This window comes from Halichoerus grypus, chromosome 1, assembly GCF_964656455.1.
Source record: "Halichoerus grypus chromosome 1, mHalGry1.hap1.1, whole genome shotgun sequence".
Classification (NCBI taxonomy): Eukaryota; Metazoa; Chordata; class Mammalia; order Carnivora; family Phocidae; genus Halichoerus; species Halichoerus grypus.
Window position 1 is genome coordinate 107,031,406 of NC_135712.1, and position 22,050 is coordinate 107,053,455.

Below are 22,050 nucleotides of genomic sequence, written 5' to 3' on the forward strand. Positions count from 1 at the left end.
CTTCACATAGCTGTAAGACCTAAATCCATTTGAACAGATGTACCTGGAGACAGGAGTGATTGTAAATAGCACATTCCTTCATTGTACATCTTCTGTATGTTGGGGGGTCAGCATTGAACACAACAGACCGCAGTTCTAGCCACATGGAGCTCACACTACAGGATAAGGAGGCAGAAAACAACACATAAACCGTAAGCAGGCAAATTTCAGGTAATCACAAGTGGTATGAAAAGGGAAGCAGGCAAAGAGTGACTTGTAGAGGTTGTGGATTTCTACTTTAGATTAACTGGTCAGGGAAGCCCTTTCTGAAGAGATGACATTTAAGTTAAAGCCTGAAGGGTGAAAAGCCAGCCTTGTAAAGGCTGGGGGCCAAGAACAATTGGAATGGTTTATGATCCACAATAATCCTTAACATTTATATTGTGATCTGTGGCTCTCGCTTGTTTCACCTACACTGTTTTGATTTTTTTATCCTCACAATATTACTGTAGACAATGTACAGTTGATATTATTTGCCCTATTTTGCAGATGAGAAACTAGGTTTCAGAGAGGTCTAAGGGCTTGCCAAAGACAGGATCAGTTGATGGGCCTTGGCAGGCATTCCTTCCCGACCCAGTTTGTTGCTACTGTGATTCCAAAGAAAATGAATATTCTCAAGTTGAGTGACACCAATGTCACATAGAGGACAGAAAACAAGAACAAAATTACATTTAGGTGCCAGTTATTTGTAAAAGATAAAATATAAGTAATTTTTTAACTATAGTTTTTAATTGCTCCTTATTTTTCATTTAAGAGTTTTAGTTTTGGTCATCTAGGTTTGAGGGGTGATAGTGTTCTCTTAAACTGCCTGAATTTGGGGGTGCCTGGGTGGCTCAGTCAGTTAAGCATCTGCCTTCAGCTCAGGTCATAATCCCAGGGTCCTGGGATCAAGACCCATATCGGGCTCCCTGCTCAGTGGGGAGTCTGCTTCTCCCTCTCCCTCTAGGTGTGCTGTCTCTCTCTCTCACTCTCTCTTAAATGAATAAATAAAATCTTTTAAAAAAATAAACTGCCTTAATTTGCATTTCCTCCTAATTTAAACAATAGATACTTGAATATTATATACTGGATGCTGAAGGATTTAATAAAATTTAAAAAAACAAAGATATAACCTAAACAAATTTCTGCTACATTTTGACCTTACATATTCCTTACATGCATGGATTTTCAGAATAAATCCATGTACAATTTCCAAATGTAAGGTTACCAGGGCAAGAATATATTTGACCAAAGGAGACCTTAAAGTTAAAAAGTTTTGAAAAATATAAACTATTATACTCTATTACTGATATTTGTATTAAGATCTATGCAATGGTAAGCTTTTCTTCAATTCCTAGAGGCCTGTATCACAGGGAAGACTATATTTTTCCAAGGATTCTTTTGTTCCCTGGCATTCTGACATCAACAGTGTAAATAACAAGAAGATTTTTTTCTAGCTATTCTAGAAATGTGTAGTTCTCTTTGTCATTTTACAATGATAAATTTCAGGGAATAAATTTAAGAAATATTCTTGTCATCTTTTCGTGGGATGAGAAAGCCTTTCTTTGTCTCATGGATTTTAGAGGACTACAATTGTAAGTTCAGCTTCTACGCACCACAATTAAGTGAGAAGTATTTCTAACATTTACTGAAACATAATATTTTGAAATCACAGGATAAAATGTGATCTCATTTAACGTTAAAGCTGATTTTACCACAGTGCTCTCTATCAGTACATAATAAGAGCCTGTTTGAAAGTTACAGCACATGGCAGGAAGACAGAGGGATAAAGACAAACACTGGTAGTATTAAAGTCAAACAGCAGATGCAAGTTGTGGCAACAGCAGTATTACAGTAAGAGAGACTCTGTGCCAGCAGTGGCAGCACACCAGGTGCCAGGCTACGCACTCTACTTACTCTACCTTATGGGATCCTAACAACAATTCTATCACATAGGGACTTACAGAATCACTGCATCAGTTTTACATATGAAGAAACTGACTTGCAAAGATTAAGCGACTTGCCCAAGATCACATATTTATCGACTCGTAGAGCCAGATGCCATGCAGGGGAGCCTGGATCTGAAGCTGTCCCCTATTGTCATTGTATAGTAATTCTGTTAAGCATATATGGCTTATTTATATACTAGTGCAGCATTGGTATCCTACAAAATACTAGTGAAAGTAAATGGTATTTCTTATTAAAAAGATCCCATGGTCAAATGATCTTAAGAAACCCTGCATATTAAAATCTCTTCTTGCAGATTTACAATGCACATTATCAGATGGAGGCCCAAAGGATTCCTGCAGCAAATAATTCTGTTTAACCAGCATTTTCCAAATGTGTGTGAGAGTATGTATGAGTGTGTGTGTGTGTGTGCATGCGTGTGCGTTGTAACATTTCATGAATTTCTAGTGGAATATAGTTTGGGAAACACAACACTCTTAGATTTTTTTTTTTTTTTTTTGCCAATATTCCAGTACTTCAGATAGACTCAGGATAGGTATTAAAATCCAATTCAAAACTTGCCATTAAAAAAAAAAAACTATGGAAAATTTCCAATAGTTTTTCACCTATACCTATTGTCCCTACATCACCCATGTCCCATTTACCAGCATGCCAGACATATGAATGTATAATACTCTATAGGATGTCTGCAAAATTGGAAAACACAGGACAAACTTATTGTTAAACAATGTTAGTTTGATTTTCACATATATTTTGTTGTCAGATGTATACTTCTGAAATTAAAGATATGAGTCTAATCGTTCATCTAGTATTTACAGACTTTTGAATTCCCTATATTACTATTGTGTATCAGATTACGCTAAACTGAGAATTACTGTTAATCAAGAAAACATGGAAAATTAGCTTTATCAAAGCAAAACTTCCTCCAGTATGTAAAATGAGTTATTGTTTGTATTAGACATCTACCCATTGTGGGAAGTAGTCAAAAAAATGTTGACCTTCCTTGTTAGGCATGATATGGATATATGTACATCCTTCAACATCCCATACCTAACTTCAGAGCACATCTTTGTGCCCCACTCCCTTCCTCTCCCATGCATCCACTCTGCATCTGCCAGGAGTATCTTCATAGAATATCACATTAATTATAAACTTTCAGGCTCTGTGTTACCAAATCAACATCTCTCAAAGTGAACTCCACAGAGTATAAGCTCCTCAAAATGCACTTGCTATTTTAACAAAGAAAAAGATTCCATTCAAGAAAGAATTATCCTGGATTAAACAAAATTAAACTGGTTCCTTTACTGTAAAATTTGTGAATTATGAATCTATAAAAGAAGGACATATTGTGCAGAGTTTCTGGAATTTGCCTGACCATGAAGACCAGTTATCAAAGAGCATCTCATAGTCCCAGAATTTTTTAGAAGTCATTTGAAGAACTGCTGACCTGAAATAAGAGAAGCAAGTTCTCTGGGGCACCTGGGTGGCTCAGTCGTTAAGTGTCTGCCTTTGGCTCAGGGCATGGTCCCAGGGTCCTGGGATCGAGTCCCACATTGGGCTCCTTGCTCCACGGGAAGCCTGCTTCTCCCTCTCCCACTTCCCTTGCTTGTGTTCCCTCTCTCGCTGTCTCTCTCTCTCTCTGTCAAATAAATAAATAAAATCTTAAAAAAAAAAAAAAAGCAAGTTCTTGGGCCTGGTTTCAAGGTCATTATTATTTGGCTGCATCCTATTCTGTTCAACGTTATTTCCCAACACTCTCCTTAATAAATCCTTCATTAAACTTCTCTCTTTACTCTATCCCAAATGTGCTACACTTACTACTGCTTTATTCATTCACTAAATATTTATTGAACATCTATTATATATTATGCACTATGAAACACAATCCCTGCCTTCCAGTGAGGGAGACAGACAAACAGGCAGGACTTGTGCATAAAAATGAGGGCTTTGCTGTTGGTGGCAATGCAAACTGGTACAGCCACTCTGGAAAACAGTATGAGGTTCCTCAAAAAGTTAAAAATAGAACCACCCTACGATCTGGCAATTGTTACTACTAGGTATTTATCCAAATGACACAAAAGTGCTGATTTGGAGGGGCACATGCACCCCAATGTTTATAGCAGCACTATCAACAATAGCCAAATTTTGGAAAGAGCCCAAATGTCCATCAACCGATGAAAGGATGAAGAAGAAGATGTGATATATATACACAAAGTGGAATATTACTCAGAAGCCATCAAAAAGAATGAAATCTTGCCATTTGCAACAACATGGATGGAACTATAGTGTATTATGCTAAGCAAAATAAGTCAGTCAGAGAAAGATAAATATATAATTTCACTCATATGTGAAATTTAAGAAACAAAACAGATACACATGGAGGGAAGGAAAAATAAAATAAGATAAAAACAGAGAGGGAAGCAAACCATAAGAGACTCTATAGTTAAGAGAACAAACTGAGGGTTGCTGGAGGTGAGAGGGTTAGGGGGATGGGCTAAATGGGTGATTAAAGAGGGCACTTGCTGGGATGAGCAACGGGTATTATATGTAAGTGATGAATTACTAAATTCTACTCCTGAAACCAATACTACACTATATGTTAACTAACTTGAATTTAAATTTTTTTTAAAAATGAGTGCTCTGATGGGGGGGAATACTGGATTCAAAAGCAAGCACAGGCAAACATCTAGCCCAGCCTTGAGAAAGCTTCTCAGAAGACGTATCATCAGAAATGAAGAAAGATGAGTGAGTGAGCAAGGTGGGGATAACAGGAAACATTGTAGGCAAAAAGCATATGCAGAGAAATGAGAAAGACCATGTAGGATTGGGTACCATCATACGGCAGTAATGTACTCTAAGGGGGTGGAGTGCAGAGCAATAGGTTGGACAGACAGGCTGAAGGTAAATTTTGCTAGTCCCAGCATACCTTCCTAAAGAATTTAGAATTTATCCTATTGTATGGACAAAAGATTGGCAAAACCTTTTCTGTAAAGTATAAGAGTAAAAATTTTAGGTTTTGTGGGCCTTATGTTCTCTCAACTATTTAATGCCACCATTGTAGTATAAACGCAGTCATAGACAATAGGTAAACAAATGGATGTGCCTGTGTTCCAATAAAACTTTATTAAAAAGCAGATGGTTGGCTAGATTTGGTCGATGGGCTATAGTCTGCCTCACCCCCACTCCTCTATACTGAACCTTTTTTCTCAAAGTTTCATGTGAGGTCCAGCAGCAGCAGCAGCAAGAAACTTGTTAAAAATGCAGAATCTCAGACTCCACTGCACACCTACTGAATCATTTAATTGTATGTGCCCGTTCAAGTTTGAGAAGCACATCTGGTAAACACTGAATGGTTTTAAGCATAAAATGATACAATCAGCTTTGTTCCAGCTGCAATGTGAATCTTTGGTTTGGTCAATGTGAATATTCTCCATCCAATATTTTCCATATCTGCAAACCCTCAATATTGTTCAAGCCCCAGCGTGAATCTATCCCTCCTATAAAACCATTTGCACCCAACCTGATATCTTAGAGCACAAAAACATGTTTTATCACTTCATTGTTTCTGTGAATTTTCATAGGTCATAATCGGCTCAAGAATAAGAACTATATCCATACATCTGTATTTCCCACAAAACCTAACAATAAAATTCATGGAGTAAAAAATGTATTCCAAAAGAATGTGCTAGTTTAGTAATTGGTGTTGATAATTTAGACTAGGGCTACAGAGTTGTTAACTGTGGCACTGGTATTGCCTTGGGGGGCATGGTTTCATATTCCACAGAAACCAGCTATCATTGGGCTGGGAGATTCTCTAAAAAGTATACCTCTAAGCCATGAGTACTCTTAGATGCAAGAAGCCTAGGTCAGAGGAACTGTATGATTCAGAACAAACTCATGAGAAGTTTTGGCAGGGGAAATCAACTCTGAACAAGAGCATCACTTGTGGATATTTCTTTAACTCTTAAAAGTCTGATCTTCAGAAATATCCATCAGAACTTTGTTTCACCATAGCAAGAGGCCTGTACAATTCCAAATCAAGGCCCTAAAGTGTGGTTGTGTTCACTTGAGGCATTTATGGAATTTGTTATAATCTTGTAACCATCAGTCGAAGGTATCCAGGATTCCAGTGTTATCTCATTTTCTCCTGGTTGGTGAAGGGGTGTTGGTGGCTAAGTTGACCCTGAAACCCTCATTCACACAACCTTGGGTCTCTCTACATAAAAATGAACAATGAACTTTTAGTTCTTCAGGAAAATCTCTACACTGGAACACTCAAACTTAGGGCACTTGCTAACCTCCCTATTTCTGGACAGGTAAGATTACCCTCTGGGATAATTTACCAAAACCAAGGTTCTGGGGGCCAGGACTAGGGATGGAGTAGAATAATGCTGGTCCATGGGCTGTAGAACATAGAACCCAAGAGGACAAACTAAAAGAGAGATTATCTAAAGGTAAAACCAGAATCAGAATGACTCCTCTGTCCAGTACAAAAAATCCAGATAGTTACAGAAGAATGTGGAACCATATAGCAGAGCAAACACATTACTAAGGGAAAGTGGAAGGCAGAGCCAGGAATGATTCCCAGAGGTATGAGAATATAACTACAAGACTTTATGGAGTGCCAGAAACCTTTTTTTGTGAAAGAGAAACTGTTACAAACAAGCAGCCTTTTGGAACAATAGGAGTTTGGTCTAAGTTGAATGTAGTTCATCTAGTTCTATAGATCAGAAGGTGGAGAAGAGGATAAATGTCACTCTACTTAACCCCATAGTTTCCTCTATATAATGAATATCACAATATTTTTAAAAACTTTTCATGAATGGTTTTGGGAAGATTTAGATTCATTAACTTTTAAAAGGAAACAGCTTTAAAATCCCTTTTCTGGCCCACTAAGACTTTCCTCAGGCTCATCTAGAATGAGGATTGGCCAATAGAAAAATCCCATCAGAACTGAGATCTGGCAGCCACAGTTCAATTTAATGACTAAATATTATCAGGTTTTCTTCAAAGAAATGCCATTAGGGAGGCATTAGAAAAGCAATGGTTTAGCATTTCAGAAACTGTCTATGAAGATGGTACCATAAATTATAGTAATGAAATAAAAATTAACTTCGAGCACTTACAATATACTAAACCTCAGCACTCCATACAGATGATATCATTGTTTTCTCACAGAACCTTTTTAAGTGACAATGTACTCCCCATTTTATAGATGAGGAAACTGAGGTACCAAGCGACAGGTTCACACAGAGCCAATCTGACCCTTTGCTTTTAGCCAACACATAGAGTGGCACCCCACCATGCTGTGTACTCAACAGCCTATAGAATCCTGTCTTCTTAAGTGATCATTTGTTCAATGTAAAAGAACATCATCAACAGTACAAAAGGTTATTTGAGACATTCCCATTTTATGAATAGTTTCACTGAAATAAAATACTTTTAGTTAAATTTACAAACTTTCCAAATATCAATGAGCTTTTTTCTCACAAAATCAGCCTTAGTTCTGAAATTTATAAGGTGGTTTGTTTTTGTGTTTATAATGCAGATAGGCCTAAATGTTTCTCTAAATATAACATATTTTCATCAATTATCTTTAGATATCTTCCTGGAAAAAAGAAGCTAAAAGAGTCTAATAATACTGAATTTAATTAGAATGCAATGATTTACAGAACATTTCAGCATTTTATCCCACAGTTTCTATGTGAATGTTTAAGACTGGAATATGACAAACTTCAATGAAAAATAAAAATGAATGTACTGAAAATACAGCAACTAAATGATATAGACATGGTAAATATTAACTAAAGAAGCTCATTTTGAACAAAATGAAAATGTTTTATTCCCTATAGAAATCTACAGGGAAAATGGTTGAGAAAATATTTTATTTATTATTTATTTATTTTTTAAGATTTTATTTATTTGACAGAGACAGACAGCGCGAGAGGGAACACAAGCAGGGGGAGTGGGAGAGGGAGAAGCAGGCTTCCCGCTGAGCAGGGAGCCTGATGTGGGGCTTGATCCCAGGACCCTGGGATCATGACCTGAGCTGAAGGCAGACACTTAACCAACTGAGCCACCCAGGCGCCCCAAGAAAATATATTATTTATTAAAGAAAGTGACTATTTTTAAAATTTATTTTTTTAGACGGGGGTGGGGTGGGCAAGAAGAAGAGAGAGAATCAAGCCAGCTCCATGCCCAACATGGAGCCTGACACAGGGTTCAATCTCACAACCCTGAATTCATGATCTGAGCCAAAATCAAGAGTCTGATGCTTAACCAACTGAGCCACCCAGGCATCCCAGAAAATGACTGTTTTTTAGCAGTATATATAAGTTTACTTAAGCTATCCTTAAGAAACATAGAAACTACAAAATTCTGTGTACCTATTCTGATTTACAGATCTTGCTTGGAATGAAAAAAATAAACCTACTTTATTTATTTATTTATTTTTTAAAGATTTTATTTATTTATTTAACAGAGAGAGAGATAGCAAGAGCAGGAACACAAGCAGAGGAATGGGAGAGGGAGAAGCAGGCTTCCCGCGGAGCAGGGAGCCCGATGCGGGGCTCGATCCCAGGACCTGGGATCATGACCTGAGCCGAAGGCAGACGCTTAACGACTGAGCCACCCAGGCACCCCAAAAAAATAAACCTACTTTAAAACAGCTCATTTTCTTATTCCTTTCAAATCACTCTCCTTAATTGTATAATCCATCTTTTACAAACTGTTTTACTTCCATAAACACTGGATGTAAGAGAAATATGGATTACTTAATACTTTTACTATTAAGTATGTATACAAAGTCCTTGGAATATTTTGAGCTTTCAAGATGAATAACTAAGTTATTGAGTATAAACTATGTCATTGGTATTTGTTCTTTTACACACATGATTAAAAACTGTGTGATACATATTGCTATCTCCATTTTATAGATGAGAAAGCCAAGTGATTTACTCAAGGTCACACAGCTAGTAAATAAAACTCAAATTACCATTTGATTATCCTTCTTCATATCCCAAATATACCTGCATTCTTATTGACATCAAGAAGAAATCTTATATCAAATAGATCTACAAGAATCTAGAGTAAAATGAGAATAAAGTCAGGAGAAATGGTAATGATTATAATGATGTTGATGCTATTTAAAAGGTTATTATATCCCAGTCGTGAGGTTAAGCATTTTATATGCATCATTTCATTTAATCTTAAGAATATTATATGAAATAAGTAGTTTGACTATCTCCATTTTATAAATAACAGACAAAAATGTTAAGAAACTTGTCTCACTCCAAAATTAAATATCTTAATCTCCCCAGAATCATGAAAATGTACAGGAAATGTACAGGAAGATTTGTCATGAAATGTACAGGAAGATTTGTCAAATTAATTTTATATAGTATATTATAAACCTATTAAATGTATGGTTATGAAGCCTAATAATGGAAAATGCTTGTGATAGAGTTGGAAGTAGAATATACATATCTAAATATACTACATTATTATAACTATATGAAAACAGACTTAATGAAGGACTAGAAGTAGAAACATATATTGTTGGAAGAATTCTAAAATGATCTCCAATGACCCATGCCCTTGGTGAAACTATGAATATGACAGAATTTCACTCTTATGATTGTATTATGTTATATGACAAAGGGATTTTTGTAAATGTAATTGAGGTTCCTGATCAGTTGAATTCATCAAAAGGAATATTATTCGATTTCATTATAATCAGATGAGCTCTTAAAAGCAGGTCTAGAGACAGAAGAGATTCTCCTGATGGCCTGGAAAAAGCAAACATCTGTTTGTGAATTGCCTGCGGAAGCCATGTGGCAAGAGCTGTGGGCAGCCTCCAGTAGCTGAGAATGGTTTCTGGATAACAGCTAGTAAGAAAACGGGAATCTTCATCACAGAGCCACAGGGAACTGAATTCTGACAGCAACCCTAAAGAGCTTGGAAGAGGACCTTGATTCCAAAATTAGAATTGCAGCCTGGGACAAAACCTTGATTATAGCCTTCTGAGACATGAACAGAGAGCAGCTAAATTGTCCCCAGACCCAAAACTGTACAGTTTTCTTCATCTGTAAATGGGGTTTAAAATAGTGTCCAACTCATAGTGTTGTAAGGATTAATTAGTTGATTGATGTGAATTGCTTGAAATAATGGGTTTGAATTATATATTGTCATACAGCAACATACACCCAAACTTAGTAGCTTAAAACAACTACTATTTATCATCTCACAGTTTCCAGGTGAGGAATCCATATGTAGTTATCTAGATCCTTTAGCTCAGGGTCTGTTTAAAGGCTGCAATCAAAATGTTGGCCAGAGCTGGAGTAAAGGCTTGACTAGGGAAGAATCAGCTGTCAAGTTCGTTCATGTGGTTATTGGCAAGATTCAGTTCCTCTCAGATTGTTGAACTGAAGAACTTAGTTCATTCTGGCTGTTGGCTGGAGGCTACCCATAGTTCCTTGTCACATGAGCCTTTCCACAGAGCAACTCACAACATGGCAGCTTGCTTCATCAGAGAGAAGAAGCAACAGAGTGTGAACACAATGGAAGTCACATTCTCTTTGTAACCTAATCTCAGAAGTGACAGCCAAATACATTTGCTGTATGTTCTATTCATTAGAAGGATGTTAAAAAGTCCAACCCATAGTTAAAGGGGGGATTACACAGGACATGAATGCCAGCAGGCAGGAAACATTAAAAGGCATCTTGGAAGGCTGATGCCTGAAATAGTAGTTCTCAATAAATGGTAACTATTATTGGTATCATTACGTGCTTTTTAAGAATAAGCTAAACACAAAAATAATAATTGCAAGATAGCCTTAATGAATGTTTATTGAGTACTGTATGATAGACACTATTTTAAAAAGTAAGATACAAAGATAAAAGGGGCATGGACACTTATTTTTCAGGGAGCTCACAGTCTAATGGGGGAGAAAAACTTCCATTTAATGTGATGGAAATAGGTATAAGATTCAGTGGGGTTACAAACAAAAGCGTAAATGGTCATCTTAAGGAATGAAGTGATGCTTGACTTAAGTCTTGAACAATAAGTAGGTGTTGACAAAATTGGGAAAGAGCATTCTAAGCAAGACAGATATGGATAAAGACAGGAAGGGGCAAAAGAGTATGGCACATTTGGGGAAATACTGGTTGCCAATATGACTGGAGAGTACCAATAAGTAAGTCTACAAGGAAAACATAGATTTCCAGATGACAATTCTTTCCAGATGAAAGAATTATGGTTTAGCTTTGAATGTGAAATATGAAGACTCAGAGGTGGGATGTCTAAGCATAGAAGCTGAGGAGGCACTCACATACAGGTTTCTAGTTGAAGAGGGATATATCTGAGCTGGAGAGGTAGACTTCAGTATCATCAGAAAGTAGGTGTTAATTGAAATCCTATGAATAGATTAAGTCACCTGGAGAAAGTTTATAGCATAATTAAAGAGTAAGCCTAAGAGGAACCTTAGGAAATCAATATTTAAGATGGAGGATAAGAGCACAAGAAAGAAAAAGAGTAGTCAGAGGGGTAGAGAACAATCAGGAAAGCATGATGTCTTAGCAGTTAAGAAAGTAAACATAGTCAAGAAATGGAAAGTGGTCAACAATGTCAAATGACACAGAGGGGTCAAATAAGAGTGACCAAGTAAAATGTGGATGGTCAAAAGAAATCCACTCAGTTGGCAAGAAGAAAAAGGTTTAATTAGAAAAGGTTTAATAAGAAAAAGGTAAAGAATTATCAATTTTTACACCCATCAACCCTCTATGATCACTTTTTTAAAAGACTTATTTATTTATTTTAGAGAGAGAGAGAGAGCCCTCGAGTGGGGGAGGGGAGAGGGAAAGGAAGAAGAAGCAGACTTCCTGCTGAGCATGGAGCCCAACGCAAAGCTCTATCTCACGACCCTGAGATCATGACCTGAGCCAAAATCAAGAGTCAGATGCTTAACCTACTGAGCCACCCAAGTGCCCCTATGATCACTATTTTTACCCTTAGTTTCCAAATGTATGCACTGAACTAGTAACTTGCCAAATATCACACAGCTAGTGGGTGGTGGAGCCAACACTTAATTCCACAGTTTACAGATCCCAAAGCCTGTTTTTGAACTCTAAACATAAAGTTTGGGTAAAGCTATTACAGTGGTGATGATGGCTCTCAAAATGATAGGTCTACATCCACACCCTTGGAACCTGTGAATATTGCCTTATTTGGAAAAAGCATCTTTGCAGATGTACTTAAGAATCTCAAAATGAGAACATTCTGGATTATCCAGTAGGCCTCAAATCCAATGACAACTGTTTTTAAAAGAAACACAAAGAGGAGAGAGACACAGGGAGTAGAGGCATCCATGCGAAGACAGAGGCAGAAGTTGGAGTGACTCAGTGACAAGACAAGGGATGACTAGGGACACCAGCATCCGGAAGAGACAAGGAAAGATGCTCTCCTAGAACCTTTAGCAGGGAGCACAGCGCAGCCTACATTTTGATTTCATAGTTCTAGCCTCCCGAACTATGAGAATAAATTTCTGTTGTTTTAAACCACCAAGTTTGTGGCAATTTGTTATCGCAGCCTTAGGAAACTAATGTAGTTGGTATCTTAGCTTGGGCTGCTATAAAAAATACCAAAAACTTCGTTGGCTTATCCAAGAAGAGAAACTTACTTTCTGACAGTTCTGAAGGGTGGAAGTCTAAGATCATGGTGCCAGCATGGTCAGATTCTTGTGAGAGTCCTTTCTGAGGCAGTAGACAGCAAACTTCACCTTGTATCCTCACAGAAACAGTGTATCCTAGCAGAAACAGTGAAGAGCTCCTTGAGGACTGTTTTACAAGGGCACTAATTCCATCAATCCAGCCTCTAATCTCATGATCTTATCACTTCCCAAGGCCCTACATCCTAATACTATCACACTTGGAGTAGGATTTCGACATATGTATTTTGTGAAGACATAAACATTCAGTTCAAAACAGTTGGTAATGGTGCTTTTTGTTTGGTTTTTGCTTTTGTGTTGTTTTGTTTTGGCCACATTTTAGAAGAAAGAATCATTCCCAGGAAAAAAGAATTCCACTAATCAAATGAACCATTTTAAAATAAAAACTTGATTATTGCTATTTAAAAGACCATTACTATGCACATTCTTTAGAGAATCAAAGGTGCTTTTATCATTTGAACTCAATATCTATATCACTGGTATAGCAAAACGTCCCAATAAATCATCAAAACATCAAAACAATAAGCTTTCAATTAAAGCTTTTGATTATAATAACAAATGCTTCCAGAAAAGCAGAATATTTTAAAAAATATTTTAGTACTTTATAGGAATAATCAACTGTGTCTTCTTAAATCAGATTTAATCAAAATTTTTCCAGAAAAATTATTTTATTCAACAATATTGAGATATTCCAGCATCATGCAAAACTGACTTAGTTTGACTATTAGAAAGTATGTTGGTGATCTAAATTAAGAAGTAGTAAGTGGTGGTCCTCAACCAAAATTTTCCCAATGACTCAAACTCAAGATTTCTAGCATTTAATTTTTCAAGTTTATCACAACTTCTTTTTTCTGTGTCAATATATTTTCATTGGTTGGGCACCAAAGATACATTATCTTCTCCAAAGGTATTTTAAGAGTACCTCATTAGTACTCTTTTCACCAGATTCATAAAAGATAAATGATTTTACATTGTGTATGTGGCTTCATTCTCTTTTGCTATTTGACATTACAACAGATCTTGATTTTAAATACTATAATGCACTCAACATAATTATGCCCTATTTTATAGTTTGCTACATTATATTTGAAAAGTACATTATTCATTGTAGTCTGAAAACTTTTCATGGGATAAATGTGAATGTATTTATTTGGTTAACAATGCTTCAAGCAAAGTAAAGATAATATTAAAATTGATGTTTCCTCTGACTGCTAGAACACACACATTATGGCAAACATAAATGAAAATACTTATTCTGAAGTCATTACACTAATTTTATTAGTACATTATATTAATATACTATAGTATATTTGTATATTATGTTAATATACTATATTTATTAGTATATATACTAATTTTATTTAGTCATGTTATACTAATATCCAACAAGTATGAGACAAATATCAGAAGTCAGATTTTATTTTATTGCAACATAAAGTAAAAAGGAATAGGAGATGGGGTTAGTGCATGAAAAATAAGTACATTTTTACCCTCTTAAGGCAATTTCAAGACAGTGTAGTGTTAATGGAAAGACTATGAGCCTTTTATTCAAGCAACTATGATTTTCAGTTTCTGTTCCATCACTAACTAGCTGAGTGATACAGCATTTGGTAATTAACTTCTGTGAGACTTTATTCTTATCTGCATAATGGGAGATTCCCTACCTTCTGGGCCACTGTGAAAATTAAATGCAGTAAATGAGTAAGGTATTAATAGTGACTGACAGTAAATAATCACTACATGATTGATATTATTATTGTTGTTGTTGAATATACCTTTAAGACTTGAAGTGTTAAAAGGGGCAAAAGCACAATTTGTCAATCTTCCTAGATACGATATCATTTCGTTTCTTAACATCTCTTTTCAGATTCTTCTACCATTTCTTTGTAAATTCACCTCACTGCTTATATGTTCTACCACAGAGAATCACAACTTTGAGATATCTTATATAACTGACTGTATCATTATCATGTGGCTTCTTAATGTTTATTTATTTATTTATTTATTTTTATTTTGATGTAGTGTTCCATGATTCATTGTCTGCGGCTTCTTAATGTTTTTAGGCAACCAAGCTCACTAAGGAAACATGGAGTCCATAATGAATGAAGAATAACATACTTAGGAAATGCTTCCATAGATGTTTTCCTTTTACTTAATGTGAGGTAATGATAAGTTTTCTATACCTCCTTGTGTACAGTAAAGTATGCAAACATTGGAATACAATTCAAAGTCTCATTAGCAGAGTCAGATGTAGCACCTCTCCTTTAAAACAGATAAATAAGTCAGAGGTTTTAAGTTTGGGAGATTTCCTTCTTTTTTCTATAGTAAAAATTATTCTTGGGATGCCTGGGTGGCTCAGTTGGTTAAGTGTCCAACTCTTGGTTTTGGCTCATGATCTCAAGGTCGTGGGATGGAGCCCTGCATTGGGCTCTGCACTCAATGTGGAGTCTGCTTCAAATCCTCTCTCCCTCTCCCTCCTGCTCACTTTCTCTCTCTCTCTCTCAAATACATTTAAAAAATCTTAAATATATATATATTCTTTAAAAAAAAACTAATTACAGGCTTTGGTACAAGGTAGTATCTTTCTTCTCTCACAAAAAATAACTGGCAAACTCATATAATATCATCTTTTCAGGTGCACTATCTATTGTCATATTATAATGTTGACAAATATACAAATTCCTCCATAAGAATAAGAGAGAATAGAAATCTACCTAGGCTGGGGTTCTGAGAGGCCAGCTTAAATGAGGAATAAGGTGGGGCCAAGCCCACCCTGTGTAGCAAGGAGCCTAGGCAGAGGTGGAGGCAAGGTTCCAGGGAGGAGGGCAGCTCAAGAGCCAAATAAAATACCCACAGAGATAACCAGTCCCAAAGGACCAAGGCAGAGAAATGAAAAAAAAAAAAAAAAAAAAAAAGGTTTCAGGGTACTAGGTCTGTAGATAGAGCTAAATATATAAAGAGGACAGATAAAAAGATGAGCATGATATAATGACCCAATAGGTAAAAACAGGGACTTTTTTTCCAGTTATCTGTGGTCTTATCCGTTCACATGAATGGAGCCATTAAAGATGTCAAATCAGTCCAAAGAGTACAACCAGGAATGACCATCACTCCCTCAAAAGCTCACTTTCCAAATGGTGGTTTAAAAGGGGGCCTTCAGTTCTATCTTCACCAAATATTCTTTGAGCACTTGTATGGCAGGATCATCTATTAAGTGACTTTCATTAGTCACTTCAAGTTGACAATAAAATTTTCCTTTACTAAAAATAATAGTAGGGGCGCCTGGGTGGCTCAGTCATTAAGCATCTGCTTTCAGCTCAGGTCATGGTCCAGGGGTCCTGGGATCGAGCCCCACATGGGGCTCCCTGCTCAGCGGGAAGCCTGCTTCTCCCTCTCCCACTCCCCCTGCTGGTGTTCCCTCTCTCGCTGTGTCTCTCTCTCTGTCAAAAAAATAAATAAAATCTTTAAAAAAATAAAAAATAAAAATAATAGTAATATTATTCATTGCTATATCTGGAGCAGAAAACATATAAATAAGCCTATAATATTACTTCTTATCCATATACCAATATGCTAGGAAACATCAAAGACTACTAGAGTGTGTGAAAAGGACTCAAGGGCCAACTTTAAGAGGTCACTAGCCGAAGAAGAAAAATTTGAGTATCAATAAAGAAAATTATAATTGACAGAAAAAATTAAAAATTTTTTATCCATAAGTTTATAATAATATATTTTTTTAAGATTTTATTTTTTATTTTTTTTAAGATTTTATTTATTTGACAGAGAGAGACAAAGCGAGAGAAGGAACACAAGCAGGGGGAGTGGGAGAGGGAGAAGCAGGCTTCCTGCGGAGCAGGGAGCCTGATGTGGGACTCGATCCCAGGGCCCTGGGACCATGACCTGAGCCGAAGGCAGATGCTTAACGACTGAGCCACCCGGGCGCCCCATAATAATATTTTAAATATAATAACAACTGGTCACCTTTAGAGGATCATAGGATACTAATTCATTATTTTGAAAATTGGTAAACAAAGGGAAAGAATCCAGAATTTTTTCTGCTGTTTTAAAACATACTATACCCCAGGATAATACAATAGTTGATGAGGGATTTTCTGTTTATAATTATCACAGCTAATAAATGAAGATGAACCGACAGATTTTTGTAACCTCTAGTGAATTAATGGATCTGAGAAGTGAGCATCAGTGCTAATGGCATTACAAAAGAGACACATCCCAATACTATGCATCTCCTGGTGGAAATACACATCAGCTATGCAGTGTTTAAAAAAAAAAAGGTGAACCTGAATCTTACCAAACCTCTAAATCTAACTACCAATTCACAGAGGACAGAAAAACTTATTTGACAGCATATGAAGCAATCTGATATACAAATTTTAGACTATGAAGAAGATCTACAAGACAAAAGATGTGTTTCTTCAACAAATAGACTTCAAGGACAGAAAAAAAGATTGAGGGAGTATCTACGGATTAAGAGATATTTAAGAGGCATAGCAACTAACCTAAATGCATAGATCTTATTTGGATCCTGATCAAACAATCTGTTAAAAAGAAAGTAAAAATGGGGGGTGGGGAGAGAAAGTATTAGGCAATTGGAAAAATATAAATCCAATCTATGTACTTGATATGATAAAATTTCTTGTTAATATTTTTTATTTTAGATGTGATAATAGTATTGGGATTATGTTTTAAAAGCAGTCTTTAGGGGCACTTGGGTGGTGCAGTCGGTTGGGCATCCGACTCTTGGTTTTGGCTTGGGTCGTGATCTCAGAGTTGTGATCTCAGGGTCATGAGATCAAGCCCCGATTTGGGGTCCGCACTCAGCTGAGTCTCCTTGAGATTCTCTCCCTCTCCCTCTGCTCCTCCCACCTGTGCTCTCTCTCACTCTTTCTCTCTCTAAAATAAATAAATAAATCTCTTTTTTTAAAAGCAGTCTTTATTCTTGAGAGTTACATACTGAAATATTTACAGTTTTGCAAATCAGAGTTGTCCAATAAATAGTGGTTATTACTATTATTTGACCAAGGAAGCTTCCAAAATTAGTACTACAAAAAGGACAAAGCAGAATCTTCTTGGAAATGTGACAAATTGAGATTATACCAGAAGCATCATCACTGCATACAATAGAGAAGTAATTCCCCCCAAAAGGAAAAATTGGGGTATTTCACCATAGGTAGGAGAACAATGCTGGGTAGCAAAAAAACAAACATCTACCATACGGAGAAAATAGGAAACTTTTGTGTTAAGCCTAGTACGTGACTATATAAAATAAGATTCAGATAGAGTAATATTGCCTTTTATAAATTTCAGTTACATCCTAAATCACAACTAAATTTCTACCCATGCCTTAGCAAAGCATTAATCAGACACTCACGTACTTTGCCTTTTTATCCCCTGTATGCATGTGTGTATGATTTGGTTAACAGTGTAAAATTTACCCCAAAAGGAACATTGAATCAGGTAGTATCCTTTTAGCTTTGACAGTAAGCTTGTGTATATGGATTATTTATGTGTTGACAAAAATGAACATGTTGAGCTAACATTTTGATCTAATATGATCCATGTATTTAAGAAGAGAGAAATGTATCATTGTGTCACAAATTAACTTAAGTATTAATTTATTTAATGATCCTGAAGTATGGGAACCTAGATTTAGACTGACTCTGTGGCAGCTTAATAGCAAGAAACCAATGAATGAAGAAGATTTTCAAAATAATGGTCTTTATAATGGCCACCGTGTTGTTCTTGGCTTATTTTCTTGAGATTATTATAGTCAAAAGTGTCACTTGGCTTCACATCTTGGTAAAGGGCTTTCTTCACTCTCATTATTCTTGAGGTATAATTCAGAGAAGAATGATAACCTATCTTTCTATACGGTTTTTATTATTACTCAACAATACAGAGGTTGCAACAAAGATCTAGTATAGTTACCTCTCTCTTAAGTGTTGAAAAACTATAGGGAATAAGTCCCCTTTAGAAGTAGTTGAAACGTTTATAATGATGAAACAAAATAATTTAAAAAATTTTTATATGCATCTGAATCACTCTGAGAACTTGTAATAGATGTAGATGCCTGTGCCCCACCCCCAAGAGATTCTGATATGTTGTGTTTGGGTGTGGGGCAACTTGTGAATTATTATAAGGTTCTCTGGTTGATTCTGATACACATAAAAGTTGGAAAATCACTTGAATAAAATATAAATCAACATGTGAAAAAACCCTAAATTTATACTCAAAGACAGAGTATATGTAATCATGATTAATTTTAGTCAGATCTCACAATTTAGAGTTTCAAGGTGAGCTCTTAAAAATATACATCATTGGGGCGCCTGGGTGGCTCAGTCATTAAGCGTCTGCCTTCGGCTCAGGTCATGATCCCAGGGTCCTGGGATCGAGCCCCGCATCGGGCTCCCTGTTAGCGGGAAGCCTGTTTCTCCCTCTCCCACTCCGCCTGCCTTGTGTTCCCTCTCTCGCTGTGTCTCTCTCTGTCAAATAAATAAATAAAATCTTAAAAAAAATATATATATATATATATACATCATTATCTTCTTTCTAATGTCAATTTGAGAATGTGTCAATTTCTCACAATTTATATAAACTGAATAAAATTTCACTGCCAAGATGAACCATGAGAGATGATGGACTCTGAAAAACAAACTGAGGGTTCTAGAGGGGAGAGGGTGGGAGGATGGGTTAGCCTGGTGATGGGTATTAAAGAGGGCACATTCTGCATGGAGCACTGGGTGTTATACGCAAATAATGAATCATGGAACACTATATCAAAAACTAATGATGTAATGTATGGTGATTAACATAACATAATAATAAAAAAAAATTAAAAAAAAACTTCACTGCCAAAGTTACAGGATAATGTTTTGAATGGTATGCTTAATATCATAAATACATCCCATTAATGAAAGACCACAATTTACTCTGCTGTGCACATATAAAACGTATCTGACTATAATGAAGAAAAACAAAACTTAAATATTTTAAATTATGTTCATACAATGACTTACAACATTCTGTTCTGTTCACTTTTTTTAGATGGTTAAGATCTCAAAAGCTCTCAGTTTCTTTCAGAAGGCAGTCTGTATTAGAAAACATCACTACAGGGGCACCTGGCTGGCTCAGTCGGAGGAGTGTGATGTGTTTGAGCCCCATGTTGGGTGTACAGATTACTAAAAATACATAAACTTTAAAAAAAGAAAAAAGAAAAGACCACCACAGTGATAATTACATTGGCAAGGATCAAGTGTAAGTTCCTATTTACTCAAAGCCTCATTAAAGAATTGTCCAAAAGGTATAGGAGAAACTTGGAGTAAATTAGTTTATAAATGCAACCCATTAATTCAGCAGATATTTATCAGACTCTTCCTTTCTCCAAGCACTGTTCTAAATCCTTGATATACAATGATGAATAACACACAATACTGTCCCCACTTATTACACAGTGAAGAAGGGAAGACTTCTGTCTAAATAATCACTGTATGGCATATGAATACTATGACAGAGGTACAGATCCAATGCTGTACAAGATGGAAAAGAGGTGCTAAGATTCTCCTGGAGGTCAGGAAGGAACCAAGAAAGTTGGCTAGAATATGGAATAAGTAGTAGAAATACAGTGGACTATAAAAGAGTCAATGGATTTCACACTTCAAACAATTCGAACCTACACATATTTTTAGAAAGATTATTCTGGCAGCAATGAGAAAATGAATTGGAATGGGTAAGACTGAAAACAGGAACCCAGGAAGAAAGCTATTTTAAGAGGGGAGAATTAGACCACAGACAAGTGAACGGAGAGGGAAGCTGGACATGAGGATATTTAGAAAGTAGAATTCAGGAAACTTTGTGAGTGATCAGAAAGGAGATTATGGAGTAAGAGAAGTGATTAGGCCAGTAGTTCTTAAAGCAGGGTACTTGCAACAGAAGCAAAGGCATCTCCTAGGAACTTTGTAGAAATATAAATTCTTTGACCTCACTCCAGACCTTCTAAATCAGAAACTCTGGATATGGGGCCCAGCAATCCGTTTTTAACAAGCCCTCTAGGGGATTCCAATGCATGCTAAAGTTTGAAAAGCACTTGAAGCTATTGGTTCCCAAATACAGCTGCATATTGGAATTGCCTGGGAAGCTTAGAAAAAGAAAATTCCCACCCCAGAGATTTTGGTTTGATTGGGCCAGACTCTCACCCACATATACCAGGATTTTTAAAAGTTTCCCCCCAGGTGACTTCAATGAGTGCCCAGTTATGGTAGACTCTTGGTTCTGGTTGGGGAGGCTGAGTGGATAGTGCTGATACTCACCAAGGAAAGGGGGAAGGTTTAAATGAAAATCTGATGCCATTTTCCCAGGCTGTTGTCTGTTGAATCTCAAAATAAGCACACCAGACCTTTATCTAACTAGCTTTTCTGTAGTTTACTGTAGGCAAACAGACCAGCATATCAAATCTTCACAAGTTCTCATAGCACCCTCTTCATTCTCTGAATCTTTTCTTAAACTAATTTCCAGAAGCTCTAATGTCCTTCTGTTCTCCTCCCCCTTTTTATTACAAAAAATGGAATTCATCAGTGTTCCCTCTTCATTTAGTCTACATCCTTAATGTAGTGGTTAAGCACACAGGCTACCTGGGTTCAAATCCTAATTTCACCACTTACTAGCTCTGTGGCCTTATGCAATTTACTTAACTTCTCTGTGCCTGTTTCTTCATCTTTAAGTGGGAATAACCATAGAACCTACCTCTTAGGGTTGACTGAAGATTGAATGAATTACCAATTGTAAAGTTCTTGGAATAGTGCCTGGCACGGTGCTGTGTGTTTGTTAAGTATAAATTTTAAAAATTGGTATGGAATATTTGGTGTGAACCATGAGGCATTCAAGGGCTCCCTAGAAGGAGGGAGGTAATTTGCATCAGGTGAGCCTCACCTGGGCCTCCAGGAGACACATACAACATTATAACCCCTGTAACTAGAATGCTAAGTCCTTGAAGGCATGCATCATGATTACTCATTTTTGTATCCCCACTTCCTAGCACAATGTCTGGCCCACAGTAATTGCTCAATAAATATTTGTTGAATAAATAAACTAATGATGGATTATTCATTTCATTCATTGATTTTTACTCTATATAGAAAATAAGATCTCAAATGATATCTTCTAAGAACAATAAACAGTTTTGAGATGGTGGTTTAAGCCAAAGCATCCCTAGCTGGAGGCAGAAGATAAATAGGACTGACTACATTACACATCTTACCTCATTCAGATCTAGCCAGAAAATGAGGTGGGTCTGGGCCTGCAGAAAAATTTATTAGAGATGCTG

At 36.4% G+C, this 22,050-nt stretch overlaps 1 long non-coding RNA gene across 7 annotated transcripts in view; it reads right to left on the bottom strand.

Annotated features, from left to right (window-relative positions):
- LOC118535137 (uncharacterized) overlaps window positions 1–22,050 on the bottom strand; it is a 371,536-nt gene that overhangs the window by 254,174 nt on the left and 95,312 nt on the right. For 5 of the 7 annotated variants that reach the window (XR_004917058.2, XR_013446822.1, XR_004917055.2 and 2 more), the window contains one exon: window positions 12,663–12,788. The exons of the other annotated variants lie outside the window; for them this stretch is intronic. This is a non-coding gene — a long non-coding RNA (uncharacterized LOC118535137). The remainder of the gene's footprint in view (window positions 1–12,662; window positions 12,789–22,050) is intronic. 7 annotated transcript variants of the gene reach the window in all.